The following is a 22,285-nucleotide window of genomic DNA, read 5'->3' on the forward strand; positions in this document are numbered from 1 at the left end:
CGGCTTAACGAACGTCGCCGGCCAGAGCTGCCCCTGCTCCGCCCCACTCCCCCCCGGGCAACCACAACAAACGTCGAAATACTCACGGCACTTCAAACTTGTCGGAAGAGACTTACTCCACTCTGTTAAACTTGCCTTGAAATAGGCACATTCATTAACTTTCCACAAAAAGCATCATCCTTCTCATATTACCGCTGTTCAGTTCAGCGGTCACGCCGTAAAGGCACTTTGTAGGACAACTATATTCGCTGTCCCCCGTGTACACACACGGTGCTAGGCATGCGTTTGCACCGCCAGAAATGATATTTCACAAAACGCCTTCTCCTGTTATTTTCCGCTCATCCTCACGGCAAGTAATCCGCTTACGATTAGCCCATATGCCCTAACTACACACCGCCACGCAACTTGCCTTGAGGTCGGCAATGGCGGCGGGTGCTCGCGGCAAGTAGCCGCTTACACAATGCATCACGGAGCACTTAAAACAGCCCTCCTCACAGTGCAACCAATCCGCTTACGATTAGCCCATATGTCCTAACTACACCCCGCCACGCAACTTGCCTCGAGATTGGCAATGGCGGCGGGTGCTCGCGGCAAGAAGCCGCTTACACTATGCATCACGGAGAACTTGAAACAGCCCTCCTCACAGTGCAAGTACTCCGCTTACGATTAGCCCATATGTCCTAACTACACACCGCCACGCAACTTGCCTCGAGGTGGGCAATGGCGGCGGGTGCTCGCGGCGAGTAGCCGCTTACACTATGCATCACGGAGTACTTGAAAACAGCCCTCTTCACAGTGCAAGTATTCCGCTTACGATTAACCCATATGTCCTAACTACACACCGCTACGCAACTTGCCTCGTGGTCGGCAATGGCGGCGGGTGCTCGCGGCAAGTCGCCGATTACCCTATGCATCACGAAGCACTTGAAACCGCCCTTAAAATTACAAACGGAACCCGCGCACCCAGCTTTCCACCGAAGCGCTCACAGTTACTACCCGAACCCGCTCCACATTCGTCTCTATAGACGCGACCCGCAAACCCCAGCCCCCCCCGTGATCAACATCACAGGGCCCAATCGACCTGAGCATGTCCAGGGATCGGGCCGGGGGGGGACCAGGCGGATGCAAACATACCTCTAAACCGATGACGAACAGCGCAGAGCAGCCAGGAACGCGACGGCAGGAAAGACAGAGCCTTGCTGCCGCGCTAAACTTAAAGCCCCTTAAGGGCCGCCCCTCCCACCTGGAGACTCGCGCCCATTGGACGCGCTTGAAAGGGGGCGGTCATGGGCTGGCGTGCACCGTTGGTTCGCGCGGAATGTGGGACTAAGATGCTGTCTCGCTGAGCTCCCCTTCGCGTCGCGCAGCCAGCGGCATTTCTGTTATAACAACATTAATGTGAAACTGAGGTCGCTCACCAATTGTAGAAGTAGTAACATCATTTACCTACTATTATGCCCATGTGGATTGGCATATATAGGGGAGACGAGTAGAGAATTCCGGACCCGTTTTAGTGAGCATAAGTCTGCAATTAGAACAAAAAGAATTGCAGCCCCACTAGTACAACACTGCTTGGATGTTAATCATAAAGAATCTGAATTCAAGTGGTGTATACTAGAAAAAGTTCATAATAAAATGGGCCAATTAATGGAGATCACTCGTAAGAAACGAGAAAGTTTCTGGATTTTTCACTTTGACTGTATCCGTAAAGGACTAAATGAGGAAATATCCTGGTATGTAACCAAGAACCCCTAAATAAGTAACCTTGGTGGACAGACTCTGCCCCAATTTATATGGCAATGATAAGAGTTTTAGAGTATAGAACCTTCATTAGGCGTTGACTTGATTTGATGTTGTAGCGCTCTATTACGCATAGTTCTGAACCACTAATTAGCATTGGAGCGCTTCAACACATCGAATCTATCGTTAATAGGCAAACATGTCACCCTGTCATGAAATTACAAGTATTACGAGTTACAGAGACCCATAGCCATTTATCCCTTATAATATCTTGGGATAAGGTTAACAATCTGCATTGTTTCTGTATATGACCAACGTAAAAATAAAGGAGTTTAAATATTGGACCTTACTTTGTTTGTTTAAAAAAATGGATTAATAAACAGAGGTTGTCTGACAAATAATCGGCATGAACAAACTGCACTCTTTCCTCTATATTATATACTCTAAATGTGAGATAGAGCTACAATGATATGCATTCAGTTTAAAAACTTTATCTCAATAAGATGGCACCATTGTAAATTAGGAGAACAAGTAACGTAAATTAGCATCTTCAATGTTGCCGAGAATGTAACCACAGGATGGATAATCTTGTACTTTATTATAATTCTAAAAACTAAGTGGCTTCTCAGCATCAGTTGTGTGGCAAATATCTGGCACTAATTAATTGCCCTATCTACTTTACACTATAAAAACGAGTGAAAGAGCTGGAAAAATATATATCTAACCTCACATCTTCACCATTATAAGATGGCGCCCTTAGAAACAAGGAAAGTAACTCATGTGCTTTACCGTTCACTATGGTACTGGCAATTTCACCACGTGTTCGCTAATTTCGCGCCACAATATAGGTTTAAATACTGAATGGCGTTTTGGCGTTTGTGCTGACGCCCGTCGTGCGGACTGATTTTGACAACTCCTGCCGTAACCTATGGTAAGCACTCACATGTGTTAGAACGGGGATCTTTTATTTCTTTAGGAATATCCATCGTGCTGAAACCTTTTGGTGAAGCAAGATTAGTTTTTCGTACATTAGCCAATATAATCTGTTGGATTGCTTTAAGGTTACTTTGCCGTCTCCCAGACTGGTTGGTGGGATACTTCTGAAATCGGACATGTAGTTGTAAATCTTATTTTGGTTAACATACAGGGTACATAGAAAATCGGTAATGATGCATGCAAACAGAGTAACTAAGTTACGTTTTGAATTGAGCCTGTTTCATTAAACAAACAGTAAAATACGTTTTCGTAAATATTTTTTTCAGCCTGTATGAAAGACCATGGCAAAGTGCAGTTATCAGGAATGATAGAGACCTTATTTAAGATCGACTTTATCAGTCTAACAAACAGATAAATAGTTGCCAACAGGAACTTAATTGTCATACCTCTAAGTACATCATTTTAATCCTTACAGGCAATTATATAAGATGTGGCCTCTCGTATAAAAAGTATTTCCCTCGACTTTGGACAACAAAACGAAGCTAATCACGAGGATGGCAAAGTTCTTATAGACCTGAAAAATTCTGAAAACAAGGTCAGTGTGTTATGGTCTCATTGTGAGACCTAAAACACCTATATACAAAATTAAAAAAACTGTTTAGACTCATACCTTGATATATGTTTTTAGAAATTTCTACTGAAGTCGCACAGAAGTTGAAAAAGTGAAGCCGTTTTGAGAATAGTTTTGAATAAAGAAGTCCGTTATGATATGGGGAAAGATCTATTCATTAGCCTCCTATTAACAAATAAATCTCACATGTGAACAATGTCCTTGTGATACCATGTATGCTTATTTTAGGAGTGGAAACTAATTGACAGACCCCACAACCTGTAGCAACGCTAGCTTAAGGGTAAGAACTATTTTCAGTGTCAATATTGAATGGCAAGAGATTAAGTTATGATATTAGTATATCTAACCTACATCACAAAATGTCCCCCATAGTCAGGCAACAGGATATAAGAGGTGCAATGTTTTTACAAAAAAGGAATTTATTGGTTTCTTTTTCTCTCTGTCTTTTTTCCAAGACATTTATGTTGAGTGAAAGAGTATGAATGATATCAGCTGTTGTTTTGGGTCTCCTGTTAAATAATGTAGAGACTCCACACATTGTTTCAAGCAACATTGTTGATCCCCTATTGTCTCTGTGAAATTTATGTGCACTTGGACTCTAATCTAAATCATGCATTGTGAAATATGAAATTATGTAAAAAATTGTCCTTCTCTATTTGAATGATCAAGGGTATGCGCAACAAATTGTGTTTGTAATTTCAGATACCCTGCATCCACACGATAATCAAAAAAATAGAGGTTTTGAGGTCCTGAGGAAGGTCGTACAAGTCCGCCGAAACGCGCGTCGACCTAGCGTGGAATCCCATATAACATTCTGTGGTTACCACTCAGTCAGAGTTTTTTTTCTCTGTCAAAACCTTACAGACAGAAAGAATATTTAGTGGATAAATGGATTGTATGCAAGTGTTAGTATGAATGACTGTTGAGTGTGATTTAGGTGTGGACATCAGGGTAGTTTTTTAATTTTTGTGGATAAAAACTTGAAACAAATATGTAAATGATGAACTATGTGTTAATTGTCCAAATGAATTTATAAAAAAGAAATGTTATATAAAAAAAGCATCTAAAAAAAGAAAAAAAGCTCTTTTTTGATATACTGTTTTAAAAAAAAGAAATAAAACTTGATAAATACAAATCTAAAAAATTTGTTATTAGCATACTTTGAAGGACATAGGATATTGATGTGAACTGAGACACATTGTATAAATTATGTAAGCCATAAGGGAAATTCTCTATTCATGTGTGTACATTTTCCTCTCTTTTCCCTGGCTTGAAGTAAATTTAGAGGGGGTCCCCATCTTCATACTACAAGAAGCTAGCAAGGCCAGCTCAGCCTTCTGAGGTTGGTTAAATGCGTACCGAAAAGAGAAAAGAAGGGCCTGTTTCTTCAATGCTTAGAACCGGCAGTGCGGCATGAAGCTAGGGTGACCAGACGTCCCAGATTTCACAAGACAGTCCCGGTTTTCAGAGACTGTCCCCGTGTCCGGATGCTTTTCCTAATTTTAAATACATGTCCCAATTTTTGGGACAAATGTCAGGACGTCCTGCAAAGCAGCATTAAAATGTAGGCTTTTCTCTCCTTTGGGAGGCACATCCAAAGTCTGCAGCAATGCAAGTAATGTATTTGTTTCTTGCCAGGGTCCGCAAGTGGAAAGCCAGAGGTCGCAGCTGTGGCCGCTAACTGACATTCATGGCCAGGTTTGTAGGGTTCTGGACAGTTAATTATGGTTCCAGATGACCTAACATAACATGTGTATTTGTAATGCACACGTTCACCCATAAGCTTCTTGGTGCTGAATAACCAATGTTTATTTTTACTCAATTCAATGGTACTCATTTTATTGACCTCAGAAGGATAAAAGGGTGAGCGGACCTTTTGGGATTCGAACCTGTGACCATGAAGTCGAAGACAGACCCCTACAGTGAAGGCATTAGTCCAGGAAGCCACCAGACCTCTCTGCTTCCTGATTTGTCTCGCACTACATTGTAATTTTCCAGGCTGGCCTGTGTGATTCTGTGGAGATATTTACCATCCAAGCTCACGTCAAACGTTCTGTGCTTGTTTTTATGTTCCAGACTAATATTTAAGGCTCTCTGCTTATGTTTATGCTCCAGGCTCATCTTTAAGGTTCTGTGCTTGTCTCTATGCTCCAGACTCGTCTTTAAGGTTCTACGCTTGTCAGTATGCTCCAGGCTTGCATTTAAGATTCTGAGCTTGCCTGTATACTCCAGAACTTGCCTTTAAGGTTCATTGTTTGTCAGTGTGCTCCAGTTTCCTCTTTCAGATACTATGTTTGTATTTATGCTCCAGACTCGTCTTTAGGGTACTGAGCTTATCGGTATGCTCTAGGGTCGTTTTTAAGGTACTGTGCTTATCGGTATGCTCTAGACTCATCTTTAAGGTTCTGTGCATATATATGCTCTCCAGACTACAACCCAGCAAACACCAGTGACCAGTGTTAAAGGTAAGGAAACCGATGCTATATATTTTTTTACATGGGAGTTAGGGCTATGTATCTGGTCACTCTCCAGGCCCTGAAGCAGTGTCTCTTTCAGTGCCTCCAGCAACCACTATGGCACAGAGAGGCAGGAGCGAGTACAGCTCTATTTTTAACAGTCATTTGAGATGTATTAGGATAATGCACAAGATATATGTATAATGTATTTATACTGAAATTTGATATTATTGCACTGCACCTTATACATTGTACTTTGATTATTGACAGGTTTCTTTAATAGATATATATTGGTAAGGCCAGCAACACACCATCATGAATACAGTACAAGAGCTGATTACAAAGTCATTCCAGTCACGGCCACTTGAACAAAAACTACAGATAAAACAATTAGGACCTCATCAGCCTGAAATAAACCTACAGCAAACTACCCAGGACAGAGGAAAAATGTCAAAACGTACATTCTCAAATGCCTGGTACACAGAAGCTGATTGGCGCACAGGTTGCCCTATAAGAAATTCTCTGTTCTGCTTCCCCTGCTTGCTGTTTGGCGGTGACTTTTCTTGGACACGGCAAGGAATGGTCGACCTAAAGCACATCGCTGAAAAAATAAAAAAGCATGCGCTCACAAGAAATCATCTGGAAAACCGGACAAGACTGGGAATGTTGGGGGAAGACGCACCAATTGAGCAGCAGATAAATGATGCATATCGCAAATCCATTAAAAAACACAATGAAGCTGTTGATAAGAACAGACAAAATCTATCCAAGATCATTGATTGCATTCGTTTCTGTGGTGCTTTCGAACTGGCATTGCGAGGCCATGACGAATCAGAAACATCCTCAAAACCTGGGATCTTCCGAGGCCTAGTGGATTTAATGTCAACCATAGACCAGGATTTGGAAAGACATTTAGCACGTGCTACAGTCTTTAAGGGCACCTCTAATACAATACAAAATGAACTCCTTGACTGTATGCTCGAAATCATAAGAAGCCATATTGTGCAAGAGTTGCGAAACACAGACTTTGTGGCTATTCAGGCTCATGACACCACTGATGTGTCCACTAAAACACAGTCCGTGTTAGTGTTTCGGTACCTTGACATTGACAGAAACGTTGTGGAAAGATTTTATGGCTTCACGCATTTAAGTGACTCTAGTGCAGCAACCATCACTGAAGCAATACTGTGTCAACTGGACTTAATTTTCCCAGACCTGCCTCAAAAACAAAAACGTATCGCACAAAGCTATGATGGTGCGTCCGTAATGAGTGGAAGCCTTAGTGGAGTACAGAAACGAATTAGAGATGTGTACCCTAATGCTCATTTTGTGCACTGTTACGCCCACCAACTCAATCTTATTATGCAACAGGCGGTATCAAAGATCAGAGAGGCACGAGTTTTCTTTCAGGATATCGGAGGCATAGCAGCATTCTTCACACGTTCCCCCAAAAGAACAGAAGCCCTTCATGAGATTGTGGACAAAAGCGTACCAAGGGGATCCTCAACTCGTTGGAACTTTCACATTCGTACAGTCAACTTAATCTTTGAACAGAGGGAGGGCCTTGAGAAATGTTTTGTCGCCATAGCATCCAGAGCAGACTTTGATCACACAAGTCAGAGTGAAGCCCATGGCTTTATTAGAACACTACAAGACAAAGAGTTTCAGTTCTGACTGTTTTTATTTCATGACATAATAATTCCTGTTGATATGTTATACGATCAGTTGCAAAGAAAAGACCTAGATACTGTCTCTGTGAAAGCCAATACATCTGCATTTGTACAAAAGATTATGAAAGTGAGAGATGGAGTTGACGATTTAGAGAGCAAACTGCCGGAGCATTCTATTTTTGCAAACCGCAGACAAAACATCACCTCTCGGGTTGGAATTGGAAAGGAGATATGTGGCATTGTAATTGTGCAGGCACAAGAACGTTTTTCCTTCACAAAACATTTGGTGAGTGCAACTTTATTGCAAAGTAAAGAGTTTGCACAATATGATGGATCCTTCCCTGAGCGTGCTCTGAATCAGGCTGTGGAAGCATATCCTATGCTCAAAAAAGAGCAGCTGAGAACTGAGTTAACTGTACTCTACGGAATGCCTGTGTACCGGAAGGCCACAAGCGCCTTGACTTTGCTGAGTTTAATTCATAAACTGCATATGGAAAACGCACTTACAGAGACAGTGACTTTACTAAAAATTGTGATTACGACTCCAATGACAACAGTAGAAGCTGAACGATGTTTTTCAGCCTTAAAGCGCATAAAGACATACCTCAGGAACACCATGCTAGAGGAAAGACTAAATGCTTTGGCGATGCTATCTGTAGAGAGCAAGCTTGTCCAAAAGATACCGGACTTCAACATGAAAGTAATTGACAAGTTTGCTACACTGAAAGACAAACGTGCTGATTTCATTTACAAAAAGTAAATGCTGCTACTTGTTTGTTGAATACAAAAAATTCTGATTGAGGTAAGAAATGCATTGTTATCTCTGTTTTTAAAAGTTTTGTAGTGTTTTTTCTATTTGGAGACTACACAGATTTGCTCACCTTTGGTCACTGGCCGGACCTGTCTCCCGCAGGGTGAACGATTCGTTGCTTGTGTTGCCTATCAAACCTTTCCCCTTGGCAAATTGCGAAAACCTTTATACCATTTATGTTTGGGGTACTTGCGTGGACCTATGTGAAGTGTGTACAAAGCTCAGCTCAACCAGAATCACGGTAACAGCGCATTGCGCTGCCTCTTTTATATTCAGTATATTGTAAGACTGTTTTTCTTCCCCCGCCTTTCCTTGTTTTGTTTCCCTGTTTTCCCCTTGCTTGCCATTCGTTACTCTAGAGTCTAATATTCAGTATATTGTAAGACTGTTTTTCTTCCCCCGCCTTTCCTTGTTTTGTTTCCCTGTTTTCCCCTTGCGTGCCATTCGTTACTCTAGAGTCTAATAGAGTCGGAAGGCCGTAGCGGAAGACTGTGGACTTTTCTTCAAGTTCCTGACGCCCCTGCGGAACGAGCCTGGCAATCATTACACTGCTGTGCAACTTCTTCTACTCTTAGAGCTGAGATTTCCATGAAAGTCTTGTAGTCTGAATTCAGCACCTGAGCATAATAGGACAGAATGTATGAAGCTCTGTGGTAATACTGAATAAGCAGCTACCTATGTTATGCCATCTATTAATGTAATAACTGCACTTTCACAATTGCTTTATTAACCTTCCTGCTTTCTCAAATTTGCTTGAAAATGCACGATTTTTCTTCTTTTTTTTCAAAATTTTCATGGGGGGGGGTAACCCCTCCAAACCCCCCTTTTGGGGTTCGGGCTCGCTCGCGGCACTCGCTCGCTATGGTGCTGTATGTTAATTAGTTTGCGCCCCAGCACTTTAAAATCTCACCCACCGCCCCTGGTATCACCCCACATCAATCTGCTCAGCATTTGCTCTGGTTGTTTGAAAAAACTCTGCTGAGATACTAATGTGGCTATTGGCAAATAGGTATAAAACCATAGGTAAGACTATCATCTTGATGACTGGCATGTGGGCTGACATGGAAAGCGGAAGTTGTAGCCAGCACTGAACTCATGTTCTAAGCGATCTAAAACCACAGTTGCTGCGAAGATGCGCCAGAGGGTTGATTGAAAATTGGATACTCAGGTATTTCACACCATCCATGCTCAATTCCATGAGGTATTTCGTAACAAATAACTCAGTGACAACCATCAAAGGAAAAATATCTTGACTTCACCCAAAGAATTTGCACTCCTGAGTGCCCTCCATATTGTACCAATTCTCGTGTGATAGGTATTAGGTTATCATTGGGATTTAGCACTATGTCATCAGCATATAGGGATGTCACTAAGGGCCTTCCACCTATATATATATATATATATATATATATATATATAGCCAGTGATTGGAAGGAAAGTCATGCAGAAACCACACAAGTGGCTCTTTCGCTAAAGCAAAAAATAAGCGCAACAGAGGACAGCCAGATGGGTGCCTCTACTGATGGTTATTGGTGCACAATACAGGCCATTCGCCTTAACCCTAGCAGGAGTTGTAGCATGGAGGAAGGCTATGTAACTTAGAAAGTGTTTGCAAAGTCCCATACGTATCAAGGTATCTTTGTATTAATGGCCACTCAAAAGCATCAAATGCTTTGTCAGCATCTATCAATGCTGTTAGGGCTGATAGCTGTGGCTCTACACAATGGAGGTTGGCCTGAGGGTGCGCAGGCTGAAAGCAGTGGAGCGTTGCAGTATACGACCAGCCTGCTATGGTAAAACCTGAAGTTTTATTAGCGCCTGTAACTGCTGCACCAATATCTTAGCAAGTATTTTGTTGTCGCCATTTAATAAGGACAGGGGTTGATAAGAGGAGCATTGAGTGAAGTCATGTACAGGTTTTGGAAACACCATTATTATAGGTTCCCTGATGGCTGGGTGAAGGTGCCCCTAATTAGCATGTCACCATAGATATCCAATAATCTAGGGGAGAGGGGATCTATGAACTTCTCATAAAATTCCACAGGTAGACCATACCCAGACGCCTTACTGCTGGGCAAGCTCAATTACATTCTTAACATCTCCCAAAATGAGGGTGGAGCTCAGTAATTCTCATATTTCTCCATCATGAGAGGTTGAGGCAATAATATTCTAAGATAAATATGGCTATGTCTGAGGTATCACATTGAGCATTGGAGGTGTACAAATGACCATAGTAGGAGTGTTAAAGGTTCCATCTTTGTCTGTATATATGCAAGTGGTATGGCTACTGTCACTATTGGATTTCAGTAGGCAAGTAAAAATGTTATAGAGTGGGCGATTGCCGAGGCGCTTGGCGCCCCAAAAGAAAAAGGATAAGTAATATAGAAACTACTTAGTAAGAGAAGAAAAGAGCCAGGTTTTTAGCCAGGCAAGGGTATTGCCTGGACTATCTCCCTCCCAAAAAAGTTGGGCACATGCATGCTTCCTTAGATGATAAGTTTCCCAATTCACAACACCTTGAAACTCATTACATTTGCCTTGGAGTATGGCTAACATGGACCTGTCTTTGGTGCCCGCATATCTATTTTCCAAGACTTTGAGCTCACCCTCAAGGCACCCTAGAGTGGTGCGAAGCTGGCGAAGTATACTACACCCATTACATATAGAGATTCCCCTTATATATAATTTGAACTCTTTCCATAAAGTGGCAACTTCAAGAACCAAGCCTTCATTCAGTTTAAAATAGTCAATCATTGCTAATCTAACCTCAGAGATAAAGATTTGATCCCAAAGCTCTGTGCCTTTCAGTCGTGAGCTAAAGAATGGGCAGACAGAAGGAGTGTCCTGCAATATGAGACTCTTTAGGGAATAATCAGACTTTCGGGGTGTATAGTAGTAACATAGGACATCCCTATAGTTACAATATTAAGCATAACATCATCAAAGAACTCTGGGTCATCTCTGTTAGGCATTAACCAAGAGCAGCGGTTGAGTGTTCATCATTCCCACTACTATAAACACTCTCTTTGCTTTGTCCATTATAAAGTCTTCAACGACAAAATTGAGATTCAGCCGGATAATTTTGACAACACTGTGGGAATTAGTGATGTAAGAGTAGAAATAGTAAGGGGGGCGTGGCTAGGTGCCAGCGAAGATGGCCGCCTAAGACCCGAGCTCCGCCGGGACCGAAGCTGTCCCCACGAACATCCGACTAATATCCTGGCCGGGGGGTTTATCCATCTGCGCCCTGACCCCCTTAAGAGTGGCGCCCTCAACTTGAGCGGAGAGCGGAGCCCTACGACCCGGCACGGCCGAGTCCCGGCAATCACCCTGGCTGTGGCGGACCCGGGACTTGCTGCCCGAAGCCCCTAGGCCGGGAGCCACCAAAATCGAGGCCCCGGCTTGGGGCCTAACTTTTACACTTGGGCCTGAGGGCCTGCTGCTGCCTCGGCGCCCGGGCCGCGCCTCTGTCGGCCTCCCGGTGAGCCCGGGTGGCGTGCGGAGGCGGGGGGCGGGCGTTGGCCCCCCGGGGGCACCAATTTCGATTCTGCTGGTGCTGTTTCGTGGCTCCCCGTAGGGGCCGGGCCTGGAGGCAGGGGGCGGCGGAGAGCGCCTGAGAGGGACACACAAGGCCCTAGTGAGCACCCCCGACCTGGGGGGGCTCCCAGTTCTGCAGCAAGGCAGCGGTGAATTCGGAGGTGGTGGAGTACACAGACCGGCACCACCATGCGGCATCGGTCGGGCCCCGCTGGAGTGCCCCGGGGAGACAGGGCCCCCCGCAGTGCGTGGCTGGACATGGTTGGCCCCGGACCAAGGTGCGTGGGAACTGCCGGAGGTGAGGGTGCCCAGGAGGAGCGTGAAGGCCCTGTGATAGCGCCATGAATAGCTAGGAGCAGCGGTGTGGACCTGGGCCCCTGGTGGGCCATTCCTTGGAGCGATACACATGAGCCCACGGATGGATTGTATGGGCCTGTTGAGGACCGAGTGAGGATGCCCCTGGCTGAGGTCGACACGTTGGGGCCGAAGGTGGTGAACGTACCGTCGCGGGTTCGGGTACAGGCGGTGAGTGGGGGTTCTCCCTGCCGCAGGAAGGTGCAGGCTGCATGCAGGGGGGCGGAGGTGCCGGAGGTCTCTACTGCCGTCCCGCAGTCTGTTGTACCCATTGGTTGGGCTGCGGGGGCACCACCTATTCGCCATGAGGCCCAAGTGTGGTGCGTCCACCCAGACAAACAAGCTGGACAAGTATGCGGTGCCGCTGGGTCAAGGACAGTCGGGAGCGGCGGCTGGGGAACAGGCAGGCCAGACGGAACCATCCCTAGCCTCCATAATGGCCGCGATTCAGACGCTAGGTACCAACCTTGAGACAAAAATGGACAAGATCTCCATTGAGGTGAACCTGCTTCGCACAGATCTGGGCAAGACCACTGAGAGGTCGAAATCAAACGCGACGGACATTAAAGCGTTGCAGGTCTCGGAAAAGCGGCTTGAAGGTCGGATCAACGAGCTTGTGCACCAACACCGCCAAATGGCCCTTCGGCTCGAGGATCAGGAAGGGAGGGCCCGAAGAAGTAACATCCGCGTGGTGGGTGTGCCGGAGGGAACGGAGGGGCAAAGTGTGGAGCTGTTTCTTGAGGATTTGATCCTCCACCACTTGAAACCTACAAGACTGTTCAAGATCTTTACGATTGAACGGGCCCAACGCACACCGGTTCCTAGGTCCAAGCCGGGGGCTCCGCCCAGGACGATAGTCGCCAAAATACTGAACTATAGAGATCACAACGCTATCCTTCAGGTGGCAAGGCAACAGGGCGACCTACAGTACGAGGGAGCCACCATCCGTTTCTTTCCCGACTTCACCCTCCAGGTCCAGCAGGAACAATGCTCATTCTTGGGAGTAAAAGCGGTGCTACGTGACTGGGGCATAAAATATATGATGTTCTTCCCAGCCAAACTAAAGATCATCGTGGGAGGCAGGTCCCTATTCTTCACCACGCCAGCGGCAGTCCAGGAGTGGCTGGACACGGCGGCGCCGGCTGACCAGGCGCGGCAAGAACACGGCACATGGAGGGAGAGTCTGGCCCCATCCCCCGGGTCCGCTGCGGACAAATCAGAAGGGGACACACGGAGCCAGCAATCGTGGCGCTCCAGATTGGCCAGTCCCAGATGAGACTCTATCCGTGATGCGGCTGCACGCTGAGGACTTCTACTGCGGGACCATGCCCTGCTGAACTGTAAAGTATACTGTAATTGTGATGTTTACGGTCCTTGATCCTAATGTAGGGATGGTAATTGCATTTGCCCAGTGACTCCGAGACTCTGCGGTTGGTCTGTGGGCGCTCCACGACTGAAAAGGGGTTTCTAGTTTGGGGGCAGCGCAGGTACGGCGGCCGGAGTTGGGGCCGGCGCATGTTCTCCCTAGCAGAGTTTCCTCGGGAGGGGGCGGTTCCCTCACTCCTGGGTTGGGGTTGGGCGAAAGGCGCTCTGCTAATTGGGGCAGTGGGTAGTTTGAAACCTACAGAGTAGGGAGCAGGGTGGGGGGGCTTGTTCTGGGGGGACGATATGAGTCCAGTTGGGCCAGGAAGGGATGGAGAAGGGGGGTTGTTCGTGGGTGGGGGGGTGGGGGGTGGAGCTGGAGGGGGGACTGGGGATGGCAGGGGACGGGGGTGAGGAGTTGCGGGGCGTTGGGAAGGGAGGGGGAATGTTTGATTGGTCACACTTGAGAGGTTCTGGGAAAGTCCAAAGGCGTGCAGAGGTCCCAAGGTATAAGCAGGATGTCAAATGTGGATATGGCTAAGAAATGGGACAAAAGCCTCAAGATACTCAGTTGGAATGTTAATGGGCTGCAGGACAAGCTTAAACGCACCATGGTACTGCAGTTCATTAAGCGCCACCTACCTGATGCTGTGCTGCTACAGGAGACTCACTTGCTGGGCAACGCCTGCCACGCCCTGAATAGGTACGGTTACGCTTTGGCAGTCCACTCCAGCTTTACCACGGGGTCCCGGGTTGTGGGAATCCTTCTCCGGCGAGCCTTCACCTTCCTCCCTGACCACACTGACACGGACCCGCAGGGTCGCTTTGCCACAGTTTCGGGTAAATGGGAGGGGCGCAGGCTGACCCTGATATCCACATACGTCCCGCCAGGGCTCCAGTCGCAGGCATACACTGATCTTGGTAAACTCCTTCTATCCCTCCCGGACGGGCAGTTATTCCTAGGGGAGGACTTTAATGCGGTAGTCTCAGGTACACTGGACAGGCATCCACCCAGAGATACACCTCGGGGGCAGAGATGGTTGGGGGATTTCCTGAAAACATTTGGCCCCACGGACATATGGCGCCTGGCACACCCCACGGACACGCAATACACTTTCTTTTCGGGGCCGGACCGCTCTTTCTCCCGCCTGGATCATATCCTTACTCCTGTGCCCAGAGACACAGTAGTGCGCACAGCAACGCATCTGGCAAGAGGTATTTCTGACCATGCCCCGGTTATGGCCCACCTCACCATGGGCAGTAGACGGGAGGGATGCGTGGCACCTATCAATGCCTGGTATCTATGTAACGAGGATCTCCATAAGGCAACGACGGTTCAGTTGAATCGGCAATTACATTACGGGAGGCCTTTAAACGGTCCTCAGAGGAGAGGCCCTCTCGGCGGTTGCTGGTCGGCGTAAAGAGAAGGAGGCGCAGCTGGTTGCGATTGAGGCTGACCTGGGTACGTTGGAGGAGGTAGCGGGTGCTGAGGATACGCCCGGGGCGCATCATAGGCTGTCCTTAAAAACCGCAGAGTACCAGGCAATGGTAACGGAGGCAGCAAAGAAGATGGCTGCCACTATGGAGGGTAAGATCTATGACCAGGGAGACAAGGCGGGTAAGCTCCTGGCGTGGCCCGACAAAAAGCAACAAGCAAGCAAGGTAGTGGCTGAGATTCGGACAGCGGACAGCACTGTAGTTACTGAACCACAAGACATAGTCACTGAATGTGCCCGCCATTTCCAGGCAGTCTACAGCAGGGGGTCTGATCGCCCGGAGGAAGACTCGGTCGCACTACTAGCGGATCTTAGGATGCCGGCCCTCACTGATGTGGAGCGCAATCTATTGAAGGCGCCACTCACCACGGCGGAAGTGGAGCTGGCTATCGGAGATCTTCGTCCCGGCAAGGCGCTTGGACCTAACGGCCATCCGATTGAGCTCTACAAGCTCAAACCTGATGGCATCAGCTCCTATCTTATGCGCATGTTCGATGAAAGCAAGTCCAAGGGGGCATTGCCCAGTGACCAAAGACTAGCAACTATTGTAGCGATTCCTAAAGAAGGGAAACCTAGGGAGTTGTGTGCCTCGTATAGGCCAATCTCCCTGTTAAATGCGGAGCCTAAGATATTAGCGAAAGTCCTGGCTAATAGACTCCAGCCGGTTCTCACCACATTGGTCCATCCGGACCAATCAGGATTCATGCCCCACCGTAACACGGCACTTAATCTCCGTCGATTAAACGGGGTGTTGGGGAGATGCCATACGATACGCGAAGATGCGGTAGAGGGATGCCACAATGGCCTTCGACACCCTTGAATGGCCATACATGATGGCGGTCCTTCGTAAACTGGGTTTCGGCCCCGGCTTTATCTCTTGGGTACAACTCCTATACTCAGAACCGCTTGCCCAGGTGGTCATGAACAACAAGGTCTCCGAGGCCTTCACCCTGGAGAGAGGAACACGCCAGGGGTGCCAGCTTTCGCCCCTTCTGTTTGCCCTCTCCCTGGAACCGCTGGCCACCTGGATCAGACAAGATGTCTACCTGAGAGGGCTTTGGTGGGCCGACTGCTGGGAGGACAGGATCTCCCTCTACGTCGATGACATCCTCCTCTACCTCTCGCGGCCCCAGAGATTGTTGATCGTAGCCCTCGACATTTTCATAAACTTTGGCAGGAATTCTGGGTACAGCATCAATTGGAGTAAATCCCTCTTGTATGTCCTTCACGGTAACAACCCCATACTCCCACGCGACTGTCCCATCAGGGTGGTCACCGAGGGCTTTACATACTTGGGCGTTTTTATATCTAAGGACAAGACCGCCATGTATGATAGGAATTTGCTTCCGCCCCTTCAGAGGCTCAAGCGCGACTCCGCCGCCTGGCAAAAGCTCCCGGTTTCCCTGTTGGGCCGGGCAGCGCTATTCAAAATGGTGGTGCTGCCCCGGTTCCTCTATGCCCTGCAAAATTACCCTGATCTAGTTCCATCTTCGTACTTCACGGCTATTGAGGCGGCGCAGAGGAACCTCCTGTGGTCCGGCGCACCCCGAATAGCTCTGCAGAAACTGACTTTGGGGTGGTACGATGGTGGGATCGCCTTACCCGACATCCGTAGGTACTACTGGGCCACAAATCTTTCAGCCATCAATCAAGGTACCTATTGCGACGGTAACTACCCAGGATATGGCATGGACAGGTGGCTCCTGCCGGGGGGGAATTACGAAGCAGCATTGTACGCACGGCCAGGCAGACACGCACTGACGGGGCCAACTCTCCACACAGTGCAATTGTGGCACATTGCCCACGCAACATGGGCTGGCACAACATGCTGAAAATGGCCACCCCGCTCTGGGCTTCCAAACGACTTGGCCTCCTGGGTCGAACTAAGGGATTCCGAAATTGGGACCTTATCGGTATCTCCCGGATAGGGGATCTCTGGGACTCTGGCGGGGTCAAATCCTTCCCATCCCTAAAAACCACATATGAACTCGCGGACACCGAGTACTTTAGGTACCTCCAAGTCCATCATTCACTGCAGAAGAACATCCCACATGGTACTGTGCCCCCTCAGGCATCCCCCCTGGAAGATAGACTGTTGGACGGCCACATACAGGAGCGCGCAATCTCACTCATATATAAGAAATTGATAAACAACCTTCCCGATTTACTCCTGGGCCTTAAGGGAAGGTGGGAGGCTGATGGTTTGGAAATTGACGAGGAGGAGTGGAGGAGCGCGCTGGCCTCCCCTAAGGAGGTTGCTATCTCCTCTAGGCTGCAGCTCATCCAACTTAAAATTCTACACTGAGTGTACATATCAATCACTAGGCTGAAAAGGATGGGCAGTAGGAGGGGGTGCGGAATGATTGGCTCCTTCTTTCACATGCTATGGGAATGTCCACTACTGCAGGTATATTGGGTGAAAGTGGTGCGCTGTATGCAAGATGTTTGGGGGGTAGAATTGCGCCAGGAAGCGAAACGCTGCATCTTGAATATATGGGAACAAACGGACTTACCAGCTAAAGGAAGGCTCTGGGTAACGCTCGGCCAGATGGTAGCTAAGCACAACATTGCGAGACGCTGGGGGGCAGTCACGCCTCCACGACTCGTTAAATGGAAACGGGACATGGACTGGTGCATGCTGCAAGAGAAGACAGTATATATGGCCCTGGGGTGCCCCCAAAAATGGGGGTAGATATGGGATAAATGGAACGACTACAAAGGCGGCATTTGTAAACCCTCCCAGCCTCGACGATCGGTACTTGAGGTAGACATCTAATTGTTTTGAAATATTGCAGCCTATTACCATGACACTGATGTAATACTGTATCCATTGTGTAACCTACTGTATGCCTTTGCAGCCCTTTTGTGTGACCATGATGGCCATTGTTTGGTCTTAACTTTAATAAAAAAGAATTTTTAAAAAAAAGAGTACATATAGTGATGCGGTAGCCATTTAGACGCAAATAAAAAGTTTGCTTTCTGAAAAAGCAATCACATACATTGTGAACTGCCTACACAAGCAGGCCACTATCACTATGATTACGGAATATTGTTGTGGGACGCAATTTGCAACCTACCAGACCTGGCATCCTTGGTGTAGCTTTCCCCCTAACTTTTGCCTCCAACCCTCCTGTTTGCTGACTTTGTTTTTGCTGGCTACAGGAATCTGTGCACTTTACCACTACTAATCAGTGCTAAATTGCTTTGCATATTTAGTTTACTTGTAGGCCCCTAGTAAAGTTGCACTACCCATTACCAGGGGCTAGGGCCTTGAAATGTAATGCTACTAGTGGGCCTGCAGCAATAATTGAGCCAACCACTTAAGTTGGCCTTTCAACATGTCTGACGTCTTCTATTGCAGCCTCAGTGGGCAGTTTTGAACTGCCATTTTGACCTGGCAAGATAAACCATTTGCCAAGCCCAAACCTTCCTTTTTAATAAAGGTAAATCGCCCCTAGAGTAGGCCCTATATCGGCCTAGCGGGCAAGGTGCAGTGTATTTAAAAAGTTGGACATGTAATTTTTAATTTTTCATGTCCTGGCAGTGAAAAATCTTAATTTTGTTTTTCATTTTTGCAAGCCCTACCTCTCCCATGGGCTAACATTGGAGTCATCTTATTACATTTATTAAGTGATAATTTCCAAATGGGAGCAGGTAGCCAGTCATGTTTGATGTCTTCAGAATTGCAATGAAAAATCCTCCCTCATGGTGAAGTCGGATTTTAAATTACAATTTAAAAATGCCACTTTTGAAAAGTTCCAAAAGAAATGGGATTTTCTTTGATCTAATTTGGGAATGTGGGACTGGGATCATATTTATATTTAATACAGATGGTGACCCAGTCAAGCATAGATTCACCTTACTTAAACGATATACCTCATATTTACTTCGGGCATATAAATTACAATTTAAATTCTATTAGACATTCGTGCTACTCCTACTTTCTCTGTGTATCCTGGTGGACTTATTGAAATTTGTGTACCTTATGAAGACACAATGGCCCATTCAAAATCAGTTAGAGAGATTTTGTTAATTTTATATTAAATAATCTCTCAACAAAATTACAAATAGATACAACACATTGTCACATACATCCAATGAACTCAAGACAAACTCACACTTGAAAATAAACATTAATAACTGGTTTCACAAAAAAGACTTTTACATATACATGAATAAATGTTCATTATACACATAAGATATTTCACATCCTAAGACATTGAATAGTGTCCAACATATAATTGTCAACTTGATTGCCATTCAAGTCCATAGTCCATATGAGATGGAGTGAAACTCTTTCAAATGATACCCTCCTATGAATGTGGTGGGTTTTCAAATAATTTTTCTACTCTTCTGGGGCTCATCACCCTCCACCCGCACCTGTCCAATGTGTTTCAACCTTTTCTTGGGTGCCACTTTCATATGAAGGTCTTCATCAGGGCAAAAAAATCATAGATTTTTATGACACTACAAAAAGACCAAAAGGACACAATGTCAGAAAACACATAGAAGTAATTCCATGAGAGGGTTGCAGGATCTGATGTGTTCACTTTGATTACATACCATACAGTTTCTGAAAAAAGCTTGAGGGCAACTGAATTCTTTAAGTGTGAACCTTCTTAAGGTCGAACCTGTTAATTCAAAATGAGAAAAGCAACACTATTGGAGAATTCCGAGCACATCTAGAAAATGATGTCAAGATATATTTTTCCATATTCCGAAAGGTCCCTCAAAAAGGTTTGTATGTGTGGGTAGCCACAAAAGCACCCCAAAAGCTTCCTATATCTCGACAAACAGTACATGAGGTGACATCCTTGTCATTGTTCATATAGGTGAGCTTAACTCCACTCACAGTTTAAGTGTCCTGCTAATGAGACATGGATGACCAGGCAGTCTCAAAGTCCCACTGGGGTATCTTAAGGAAGAGTTTGTGTTTCTCGTCATGTATAAATCCGGTTGCTCCTTGCGCTCTCTCACACATTACCAGACATAGTCCAGGTTAAATTCTGCCCCACTTCTGAGTACATCTAGATGTCACATGATTCAAGGGACCATGAGTATTGTAGTTGTTTGGCAAAGCCTGGATCTTAATGTTTACCGTATGTCGCTGTATAATCTATAGGTGGGGGTTGCAGTGCTCCACGGATATAATCTAACTTTTAAACAAGTTACAGAACACCATACAAGTATTATTAAGTATTATTTAAAAAAAATAGTCAATACTGCACGTGACTTCAAGGACCATGGGTAAAGCATTTTTTTTCATTGTCTCAGATTGTGTCCTGCCACTTATCCGAAATAATCACAGCATCATTCAGAGGACCATGGGCAATGTGGTTTATGTATAGCACAGTTAGTTTTATACTGTACAAGCCGTCTGATCTATAAATGAAGGAGAGCGGTGTATTTTCCCGCCAGCAACAAATCTTAATAAGTATGTGATCAAGTACTCAAACAAGGGCATTATTATTATGACAGGACATAATGATTATGTCCTGTCACTTATCTAAGACAATCACAGCAACATTCAGTCAGGGATCATGGGCAAGTAACATAGTTCATGTAGAGTGCCCAACATAATATTCTCTCATTTTTATCCTGTACAAGCCACATGTTTTGGAAGGAAAGCGGTGTATGTTCCCACCAACGACATATCTTACAAATAATGTAATCAAATTCTGAATATTTAGGCCAGGACATTTCAGACATTTCATTAATGCAATATCCGGTAGTCTGGAGACAAAATATCATATATGCCTTTGTTTTTAGCACTGTATTTTCAACATTAAAACCTGTAATATGCATCAAAATAGTCCATTTAAAGTTCGCTACTGTAAGGTTCATTTTATGAAAGTGTTGAGCCATAGGTGCATGTTGTACTTGATGCCAAATTCTAGATTTGTGTTGTGTCATTCTTTTTTCAATTTTTATGATTAGTCTTTCCTAAATACACTTTCCACAAGGACAAATAACATAATACACTTTTTTTCTTGTGTACAATTAGTGAATTCCTTATGTTTTATTTTTTGATTAATATATATGAATTCATCTCCCTCAATCGTCCTGGCACATTATGAACAATTACTGCATCTGTGATGTCCTTTGATTGAGGGAAGACTGAGAAAGCTTTGCATGTCTTTTCTTTGTGGTGTCTATCTCGTATTAGAATGCACAATAGTATCTTGAATATTTGTATTCCTTTTGAGAGCTAACATGGGTGTTTTTTTTTTATTGTGCTTGTATTATAATTAGTGACACATACAAGTCGAGCATTTTCTTTCTTGGATTTGAGTAATAAAGTGTTTTTGGTGGTGTATACTGGGCACCTTTCTTAATTCTTTTCGTGTGTTTTTCATATAATTTTAGAAAGCTGGCAGTTCCTTGCCTTAGCCATTTAGTGCCTGCAGCCTGTCAGTGGGTCACATGACTAGGTGTAACTGACAGCTGGTCTTTGTGTTTTCCACCTAGGCAGCCACACAATAAAGAGCATAGATGTGCCTGGATGGGCCTTCACTGGCAGGATGGGAGAACGGAGCTGGGCACAGTCCTACTTACACTTGAATAGACTGTGTCCTACCTCCACACACAGGTCTGCATATCCCCTGTAGTTAGTCTGGAACCAGGACAGGGAAGGCAGAGGGCATGGGGTCTTCAAAGGGAAACCTCTAGAAGCTTCTCCCACTTCAAAGAAGGCCCATATGTAAATATTGCACCCCAGACACCAACTCTTTAGGACATTTCTGGGCCTGTGGATACTCTGCCAGTCAGAATGAGTGCTGACCTCCTAAATAGAGCACCAATGATCTTGAACCTAGCACCTGGACTCTGCGATCTGTAATTACACGCACACATAACAATCTCTAACTTATATAGTATCCACATACTTGTGTAGCATACACATTTAATGTATAATCTCCTTTAAAGAGATCTACATGAAGGAAGTGACTAGTTTGCTCTATTAAGCCTTTCTCTGATCCTAGTGTACCTTCTCTTGAGACAGTAGGAGCAAGTGTGGATGTCCTGTGTATACCCACCTCATGTTCCTAGCTTTCGGATGAACTTAAAACTGACTGTATAATGACTATAGCTAATACTACAATCACCATAATTATGTGTGCACCTACAATACATGTGTGCCTACGATTCCAATTTCCAGACACCATTTTAAAGTAGTTCAGGTCACTGTTCAAGAAGCACACACTCTCTATTTCTCCTCCAATCTCCACGTATGACAAAGTTCTTGAGCAGCTCTTGAAGACTTGGAACATTCTTTTCAACAGTACCTTCTTTAC

The 22,285-nt window shown here is 45.6% G+C and overlaps 1 long non-coding RNA gene across 1 annotated transcript; it reads left to right on the forward strand.

Annotated features, from left to right (window-relative positions):
* Positions 1–2,640: 2,640 nt before the first annotated feature.
* On the forward strand, positions 2,641–4,349 carry LOC144771683 (uncharacterized). The gene is made up of 3 exons (XR_013599425.1): positions 2,641–2,671; positions 3,152–3,587; positions 4,010–4,349. It is a non-coding gene; the product is annotated as an uncharacterized LOC144771683 (long non-coding RNA).
* The last annotated feature ends 17,936 nt before the right edge of the window (positions 4,350–22,285 follow it).

This window comes from Lissotriton helveticus, chromosome 8, assembly GCF_964261635.1.
Source record: "Lissotriton helveticus chromosome 8, aLisHel1.1, whole genome shotgun sequence".
Lineage (NCBI taxonomy): Eukaryota > Metazoa > Chordata > Amphibia > Caudata > Salamandridae > Lissotriton > Lissotriton helveticus.